Raw genomic sequence first — 10,271 nt, forward strand, 5'->3', positions numbered from 1 at the left:
CAATCTCGTTACCGGCAAGTATATTTACTCGTTCCGTAACACATGATCCCGTGACTAACTCCTTAGTCGCATTGAGCTCATTATGATGATGTATTACCGAGTGGGCCCAGAGATACCTCTCCATCACACGGAGTGACAAATCCTAGTCTTGATTCGTGCCGACCCAACAGACACTTTGGGAGATACCTCTAGTGCACCTTTATAGTCACCCAGTTACGTTGTGACGTTTGATAGACCCAAAGCATTCCTACGGTATCCGAGAGTTGCACAATATCATGGTCTAAGGAAATGATACTTGACATTAGAAAAGGTCTAGCAGACGAACTACATGATCTTGTGCTATGCTTAGGATTGGGTCTTGTCCATCACATCATTCTCCTAATGATGTGATCCCGTTATCAACGACATCCAACGTCCATGGTCAGGAAACCATGACCATCTATTGATCAACGAACCAGTCAACTAGAGGCCCACTGGGGACATGGTGTGGTCTATGCATTCACACATGTATTACGGTTTTCGGTTAATACAATTATAGCATGAACAGTAGACAATTATCGTGAACAAGTAAATATAGTAATAACCATTTTATTATTGCCTATAGGGCATATTGCCAACAAAAGGAGCATGATCTATCAAGATGCAAATGGGTGACACGGTGATTTTAGTGAGTTCGGGCCTCTCGTGGTGGAGATAACAACCCTACGTCTCGTGCTCCGGAGAGGCTTTGCATATATGTCATGTACACGGAGTTACATGGTGTATTAGAGAGAGAGAGAGGGGAGAACGGATCTACAACCTAAGTCCTGAGACTAGAGAGAGCCAAATCCCCGATCTATGTGGAGGGGTGTGGCTTATATAAAGTGTGCCACCCCCTCACCTCTTATGTTACAAGATGGGACATTGATGCCATAATGTGAGCCCACTCGAGAACCTTCTCTATGCTGCGACTGCCTTGTCGTTGGTCTTCGCATACCCGAGTGAGTCATATGGCCGAGTGGTTGATTGTCACCCGAGTGGATGGAATGTACTTGTCCGAGTGGATAGTATGTATGTATTTGTCTGGACCCACCTCATGTGTAGACCCCATGCTATTATGGTATTTTGACGCTTCATGGGCCTACCCGTTTTGTGTATCCCCAACATCGGGCGCTTGAGAGCTCTGACAGGATAGGAAGACGTGGGAGAGTGGCGTCGACCACCGGTTCTTGGGGTGCAGGCACGCCGGCCGCCGAATCTTGGGGTGGAGGCGGGCGGGCGGGATGGGCCCCGTTGCCGTTCCTCACGGTGCACACGAGGGAGACGGGAGGGACGACGCTGGATGTCCAAATGCGTTGGATGTCGAGCGTGCATGCTTCAAATTGGGCTATCGGTTTTTTACGTTAGGGACGGATCGATCTATATTGGGCCCGAATGCCACAACTGAATGCCAAGACCAACCAAACAGTGGCACTCGCGACATTAGACCTAGAAAAATGCCAATACCCAATACTAGGTATGAATGCAAACATCCAAACGGATAGTCAGAGATTATGCCAAGGTTGGGGGCGCATGGCTGATGACCCACAAGTGTAGGGGATCTATCGTAGCATTTTCGATAAGTAAGAGTGTCGAACCCAACGAGGAGGAGAAGGTATTGACAAGTGATCTTGAGCAAGGAATAACTACAAGTACTGAAAGGTAAGTTTTTATGGGTTTTCTAGTATAAGCAACAAGGAAATAAATGCAAGTAAAGTAAATGGTGCCGAGGTGCAACAAGTGGCCCAATCCTTTTAAACACAAAGGATAAGCCGAGGAACTAAACTTATAAAGACTAAGGCGTTCTTGAGGACACACGGGAGAGATAGTCAAGTGCTTTCGCCAAATTCCGTCTAGTACTATGTTTTGTATTGATAAGAGTTATGTGGGTGGACCTTAACTAGTGCACAGTCTAGGCTAAGACAAGTACACTCTTATGATTAATCCCTCTTGCAAGCATCCGCAAATACAAGAGAGGAATTAAGGCAAAGCCTAACCATAGCAATAAGCTTTAGGATCCAATACTCCCTCATGCAAAGGTATGCAAACTAGGGTTCAGGTTTCTGTCACTCCGGCAACCCACCATAAGCATTCTTTATACACGATGCATTCCCCTAGGTCCTTTAAAAGGTGAAGTGTTATGTAGTTGACGTTCACATAACACCACTAGAAGAATAACACCATAAATTAAATATCAATCAACACATATTACTTCAACATCATATGACTACTAGCATCTAGACTTTTCCCATGTCCTCAAGAACTAACAGGACTACTCACAAGACATAAAAGAGATCCTCATCAGAGGTGATGAAAATATGATTAACAATCTGGTCATAACAATAATTCTCCAACAAAACTCAATAGCATTCACCACAAAGAGTAATCAACACCGGTAGAGTAGAGGGGATGAATAGTGCAAGGTACAACTCCGATTGCAATGGTGAAGTAGATGGGATGAAGGTGGAGATGGTGCTGGTGTTGGTGATGATGGTGATGATGATCTCGATGATGCCCGTGACGATGGTGATGATGATGAGGACGGTCTCCCCTTCCGGGAGGAGTTCTCTTCGGTGGAATCTGCCCGCCGGAAAGGTCTTTTCTTCTGTGTAGGTTTCCGCCGCGGAGCGGCAGCGGAATTGCGAAAACTCTTCTGTCACCGTCAGTTTTAGGTCAAGAGGAACATATAGGCCAAAGGAGAGCACCGGAGGCAGGTCCCATCACCCAGGCGGCCTCCTGGCACAGCCTAGGGGGCCGTGCCAGCAGGTCGCCTAGGTGACGTGTCGCCCCCCTCCGGTCCTTCTTTGGCCTGTCTTCAAGATTTGTTCGGAAACTTCTTCCCTCCAATTTTCAGCGCAGTTGGAGATGTTTTGATATGGTAACTCGTCGTGCTATTTTCTCCGTTGAATCATGCGTCTGCTGTTTCGGCACCGGAAAGTTGTAAACTATGTAAAATAGTCCAAAACACTATAATTACATCATCATAATGTGAAATATGTCAATGAGTAGAGACAAATTATGATACAAAATAGTGATGCATTTTGGACGTATCAACTCCCCAAGCTTAGACCTCGCTTGTACCCAAGCGAATACTAAGCTTGGTAAACCTGTCCATAAGTTCAGAGAGTGAAGTGTCGATAAATAAGAATACAAACAAGAAGCATCATAATTTGTCTACTAAACTCAACCATCCTCGACAGCAATCTCAACTCATAAGGCCCTTATGAAAGTGTAGTATCGATTACAGTCAAAAGTAGAGCTAAGAAAACTCATCAAACCATGGCAAACATGTCCTTGGTCAAAGAACAACTAATACTTTTAACTTTTGCTCTTCCTATTATATTTTAATGAGATCAATTGAAGCTTTTTGAAAGAGCATGTTGTTAGTCAAGAAGTGAAAATGCTAACACAAAGGAACATGTTTTCTTTAGCTAGGTTTAACAAACAACTCACTTATCTTAATGATAATGTCAACAAAGGTGTGATATGGCAATTCTCAATAAAACAATATAAATGCATGCATCTTTGTCAACATAAAGTGTGTGCTCTTTTCAAGATAGAAAGAAGTAGGTTTACTGACTCCACATAAAAGTAAAAGATTGGCCCTTCACAGAGGGAAGTAGGGAAAACTCATGTGCTAGAGCTTTTTAGAGATTTTGAAATCAACAAGATTGTAAAACAAGCTTTTGAGAGGTGCATAATTTGTCAACGAATGCTAGTAGATAGTCCAATACTTCTCATGCTGGTCAAATTTTGAGGAACGGCTCCCAAAGTGGGGACGATCACATCCCCTTAGTCTCCTTTGTTTATCACTACCAAAGTTTTATGATTTCTCATCAACAAAGCATGAAGGAGGTTTTATTTGTTGTTATTATCTTTTACGAGCTGGGCGCGCTCATTCCAGTCCCTTCTGGTGTTAGGGGTTCGCAGGTTACATGCAAACCCAGGATAAAACTTGTCCAGTATGAGAAGATCATGAATTACCTACTACTTCCTCATGAGCTAAAGCAGAGGCACAAAATAGGGAGTAATATTTGAAGGTTTAAATATAGCACATGATTAATATACTTTAGGAGTTAAGGTGAAATACCACATATAGGGAAGGTATAGTGGACTCTTGGGAAGGTTGAGGTTTCAGGGTATGGATGCACAAGAAGTATTCCCTCTTAGTGCATGGGTTGGCTAGCAAAGGCTTTTGAGAGCAGACAAATAATGTTGACTTGGATGCAAAACAATATAAAGTTTAACATAAAGAATTGGCATAAAACATCAAGTTGTCTTCCTTGTCAGCATAACACTTCAAGCATAAGAACATAAAGGTTTTGGCTATGTCGCTACTATAAAAACTCATACTTGTTGTTATGGCCAATGCTATGTTTGCCAAGATTAAATAAAGTTTTCAAAGCCATACCTGATATGTAAGATCAATTCTCCCATAAGAATCAACATGTAAGATCGATTGCATGAAGAGAATACCAAGTGCAGCAAAGAAACCAATAGACTTCTCATTAATATTCCATCATAGACATTGCACGCTCACGGATACAAGACTCTCCACAAAGGAGTGATAGACCTCAATGCAAACACCTATTTCATAAGATAAGTTCCCTAGACATGATACGACACTAAACTTGACCATGAAAGGTAAAGGATAAAAATAAAGATATCGGGCACTCCCCCAAGCTTGGAACAAGCTAAGGGAATGCCATTACCCATGAAGATTTCACTCTTCATCCTACTTGTTGTTCTTCAAGTCCGCTATTATGCGCCGAAGGGTTTTGTTTTCAGCTTCCAATATGGCCACCTGTACCTTAAGCACACGGAAGTCTTCACAGAATTGGTTAGTGATTCTGTAAGCTTCAGATATAGTAGATGACACATGTGGAGCTCCCGATGGAGGGACACTTTCTGAAAAGTTCAGAAAAAGATCATGTTGAGGGTTAATAAACCCCACGAGGATGGGGGTGTTGGAGCTGGATCCTCGTGAAGAAGGATCTCTTTCTTGCTGGGTGGTGACCATCTTGACTTCCTCTCTCACGAAGCACTCCATCTCCGCTTGTCTTGCAGCTATCTCTTCATTGATAGCCCATCCGATGACCTTCCCTTGGTTGATATCTTGCTGGACTCGGCGGAGACGCCGACCTATGTAGTCTTCCCTGCTTGAGTCGCAAGAAGACATCTCGAACAATAGCTTCTTAGCCTGGCAGAAAAATATCGAAAGAGAAAATGCACGAAATCGCAAGATACAAAGCCAGGATGATCTGGGAAAATATATCGCAAAAATTTTTGCAACAAAAGGAAGGTAACAAGCCAAAGTAGAGTCGGAGACGGACTCTGGGTGGTCCGGGCAGCCTCTTGGCGCGGCCAGGGGCTAGCCCGCGCTAGCAGGTCACCTAGGTGACCTGGAGCTCCTCTCCGGCTCTGATTCGGCTCAGAATTTTCCTAATTTTGCAAAAACACATAATACAGAACTTTTATTGATGTTCGTGAATTTTCCTTACCGTATTTCATACTTTTTCTTATTCTGCTTATGCCGGTGTCTGTTACAGTGTTGCAATATGTTCTTCGTGAGTGGATACCTGTATCACATCCACCTCTACATTGATGGGGTCTCCAGCCATGTAATGCTTGAGTCTTTGCCCATTCACAACATGTGGTTCTGTGCCTTCAAAATTATTAATCTTGATTGCACCGGGGCGGTAGACCTCTTCGATATGGTATGGTCCTTCCCACTTGGAAAGTAATTTACATGGAGAAAACCTGAAACGAGATCTATACAACAAAACTTTGTCACCAACATTAAATTCACGTTTCAAAATTCTCTTGTCATGCCACTTCTTTACCTTTTCTTTGAACATTTTTGCGCTCTCGTAAGCTTCACTTCTCCACTCATCTAGAGAAGTCAAGTTCATGAGACGCTTTTCACCAGCAAGCTTTGGATCAACATTAAGCTATCTAACAGCCCAGAAAGCTTTGTGTTGTGACTCTAGAAGTAGATGGCATGCCTTGCCATAAACCATCTTATACGGAGACATCCACATGGGATTTTTGTAAGAAGTTCTATACACCCACAAGGCATCTCCTAACTTATTGAACCAGTCCTTTCTATAACTGTTCACTGTCTTTTGCAAGATCAACTTGATCTCTCTATTTGCGAGCTCAACTTGCCCACTTGTTTGAGGGTGGTAAGGTGAAGCAATTCTATGATTAACATCATATTTGGCTAGAGCTTTACTAAAAGCACCGTGTGTAAAATGTGATCCTCCGTCGATCATGAGGTACCTAGGTACACCAAACCTAGGGAAGATTACATCCTTGAGCATTTTCAAAGATGTCTTGTGATCAGCACTTTCGGTGGGGATTGCTTCAACCCACTTGGTCACATAGTCTATAGCTACTAAGATGTGAGTGTACTTGTGTGAAGGAGGGGAAGGACCCATAAAATCAAAACCCCAACAATCAAAAGGCTCAATGACTAGCGAATAATTCATAGGCATCTCATTCCTCCTACTAATATTACCAACTCTCTGGCGCTTATCACAGGATAAAACATAATTTCTAGCATCTTTAAAGAGAGTAGGCCAATAAAAACCTGATTGGAGAACCTTGTGTGCGGTCCTCTCACCGGCATGATGTCCTCCATAAGGACTGCTATGACATTGTCTCAAGATATCCTTCTGCTCATGCTCCGGTGTGCATCTCCTCACAATTCCATCCACACCTTCTCTAAAAATATGTGGGTCATCCCAAAAGTAGTACCTCAAGTCGTGGAAGAACTTCCTCCGCTGCTGGAATGTTAAACCTGGAGGCAAAAACTTTGCAATAATAAAGTTAGCATAATCTGCATACCATGGATCTGAATTAGATTTCACCTATAAAACAGCTAACTGTTCATCAGGAAAACTACTGTTGACTGGAATGGGATCGTGTGGTATGTCCTCCATCCTGGAAAGGTTATCTGCTCCTTTCCTATCAACAATCTGCAAATCAAATTCTTGAAGAAGAAGGACCCATTGGATAAGCCTTGGTTTGGCATCCTTCTTTTCCATAAGATACTTAATAGCAGCATGATCAGTATGAATGATGACTTTAGAATCAACAATGTAAGGCCTAAACTTATCACAAGCAAACACTACCGCTAAAAAATCTTTCTCAGTAGTAGCGTAATTCTTTTGAGCACTGTCAAGGGTTTTGCTAGCATAATGGATAACATTCAATTTCTTATCAACCCTTTGTCCGAACACAGCTCCAACAGCAAAATCACTAGCATCACACATGATTTCAAAAGGCAAATTCCAATCAGGTGGTTGGACTATAGGGGCTGTTATCAAGGCTTTCTTAAGAACTTCGAAGGCTTCCTTACAATCTTCATCAAACACAAAAGGAATATCCTTCTAGAGAAGATTAGTGAGGGGTTTTGAAGTTTTAGAAAAGTCTTTAATAAATCTCCTATAGAAACCAACATGACCGAGGAAACTACGAATACCTCTGATGTCTTTTGGATAAGGCATTCTCTCTATTGCTTCAACCTTTGCCATGTCCACCTCGATTCCTTTTTAAAAAATTCTGTGGCCAAGAACAATTCCCTCATTGACCATGAAGTGGCACTTCTCCTAGCTGAGTACCAAGTTTGTCTCCTCACATCTCTGCAAAACTTTATTAAGGTTGTGGAGACAATGGATAAAAAAGAGGTTCCATAGACGGAGGAATCGTCCATGAAGACCTCCACACTCTCCTCACAAAAACCATGAAAGATAGCGGGCATACACCTTTGAAAAGTAGCAGGTGCATTGCATAAACCAAAAGGCATACGTCTGTAAACATAAGTACCAAAGGGACAAGTAAAAGTGGTCTTCTCTTGATCGACAGTGTTAACATGAATTTGAGAGAAGCCATAGTACCCATCAAGATAGCGAAAGTGAGTGTTTTTAGATAACCTTTCAAGCATTTGGTCGATGAATGACAGCTGGTAGTGGTCCTTCCTGGTTGCCTTGTTCAGCTTCCTGTAATCAATACACATTCTATATCCAATAATAATTATTTGAGGTATTAGTTCATTCTTATCATTAGGAACCACATTCGTACCTCCTTTCTTGGGAACACAATGTCCCGGACTTACCCACCTACTATCAGCTATAGGGTAGATAATACCTATGGCTAGAAGCTTGAGGATTTCGGTCCTCACAACATCCTTCATCTTTGGGTTCAACCATCGTTGATGATCAATAACCGGTTAGCATCAGGCTCAAGATTGATAGTATGCTGACAAATAGATGGACTAATCCCCTTAAGAGCATCAAGGGTATAACCAATAGTGCATCGATGTTTACGAAGGACTTCCAATAACCGCTCTTCTTCATATCCTGAAAGGTTAGAATTGATAATTACATTATATACTTTCTTTTCATCTAAATAAGCATACTTAAGTGTACTGGGAAGAGTTTTATGATCAAACATCGGGTCGTCTTTTGGTTTTGATAAAATTCCCAAAGGCTCAACCGGAAGGGTGTGCTTCAGGATAGCAGGTTGTCTCAAGAATATGTCATCTAGCTCATTCCTTTCCTGCATATGCATATCATTCTCGTTGTTTTCCATAAACTGATGAAAAGGATCATTTGGAGGAATAGCAATAGAAGCAATCTCTTCAATAATTTTATCATTTCTAGGTAGATCAGTACCACGAGTTTGCTTCGAGAATTTAGAAAATTTAAATTCATATGGCTCACCATTAAATTCAACATATACTTTTCCTTTCCTACAATCTATAATAGCTCCACAAGTTTTGAGAAAAGTCCCACCAAAGATAATAGGGCAAAAACTATCTTGTACTGAACCAAGTACTAGAAAGTCGATAGGATATTTTACCTTTCCACATAGAAATTCAACATCTCGCACAATTCCAATAGGTTAGATAGTTTCTTTGTTTGCAAGATGAATAGTAACATCGACTTCTTCAATTTCACATGGTAGCATCTCATTCATGATCTCTTGATAAAGTGAAAAAGGAATAGCACTAGCACTGGATCCCAAATCACATAGCCCATAGTAATTATGATCTCCAATTTTAACAGATACAACTGGAGTACCTGAAATTGGGCCTTTATTCTTGTCTATAACAAGGTTAGTGGAAACAATTTATATTGGAATCCTCAATATTACTAGTAACAAGATCCTTGACTAATGCAACTTGAGGATCGACTTTAATCAGGTCCTCATACTCACCAGTCGTTCTTTCACTTTTATTCAGGATGCCTGTGACAAATGAATGCTCCCTCATCCTTGCGGGAAAGGGGTTTTTTCATATTCAACTACACGCAAGATAGGGTCAACAACATTAATATCAATAGGTAATTCCTTAAAAGGTTTATGGTGTTGATCCTCCTTCTTCTCAGAAGAGTCAATATGAGAGGCAAAGTCTTTGCCAAAATCAATTAGAAGCTGGGAATCAAGACCAATCTTAGTGCAAAAGGTATTGAAGTAATCAGTTTTCACATAGCTCTCAATGTAATCACGCTCATAATTTATAACGGGTTTAATACCTTTATGAATCTCCCAGTCTTAAGTGTTCTTCTGGATACTTTCAATAAGATCCCACTTAGCTTCAGTGCTTTTGTTGGAGAATGCCCCGCTAGAGGAAGCATTCAAGCATCTCTTTATCTTGACGAGAGAGCCTTGCATAAAAATTTGTGAGAATAATTTCTTTGGAGAGCTCATGATTGGGGCACTTGAGCATTAAGGACTTCATTCTCCCCCAAGCTTGAGCAATGCTTTCTCCGTCACGAGACCAAAATTTATAAATATAATTCTTGTCTCGATGTATTTCATGAAGAGGATAAAACTTTGAATAAAAGAGAGGCATAAGATCTTGCCAATTTAGTAAATGACAGTCATCAAGAAGCCTATACCAATCCAAAGCCTTATATTTTAATGATAGAGAGAATATATTTCTCATAACAAAATCAATCGATACACATGCAAGCTTAAATAAGGAGCATAGTTGTGAAAGATATAGCAAGTGTTCACCTGGATGTCTATCTCATGTATATCGATTAGCCAAAACACAATCAATAATACCAGTTGGTATTTTAAAAGGCACAATTTCAGTAGGTGGGGGAGGCTTCTCCACCACAATAGCGTTGGGGCGGTTCCCCACAAGCAACAAACCAAGAGCAGAGTGGTCCATAGGGACAAAAAGCGGGAACATTAAAACAAAAAACAGCACATATAGCGTAAAGGTTTCCTTACCAATTTCA

Source organism: Hordeum vulgare, chromosome 3H, assembly GCF_904849725.1.
Source record: "Hordeum vulgare subsp. vulgare chromosome 3H, MorexV3_pseudomolecules_assembly, whole genome shotgun sequence".
NCBI classification, from domain to species: domain Eukaryota; kingdom Viridiplantae; phylum Streptophyta; class Magnoliopsida; order Poales; family Poaceae; genus Hordeum; species Hordeum vulgare.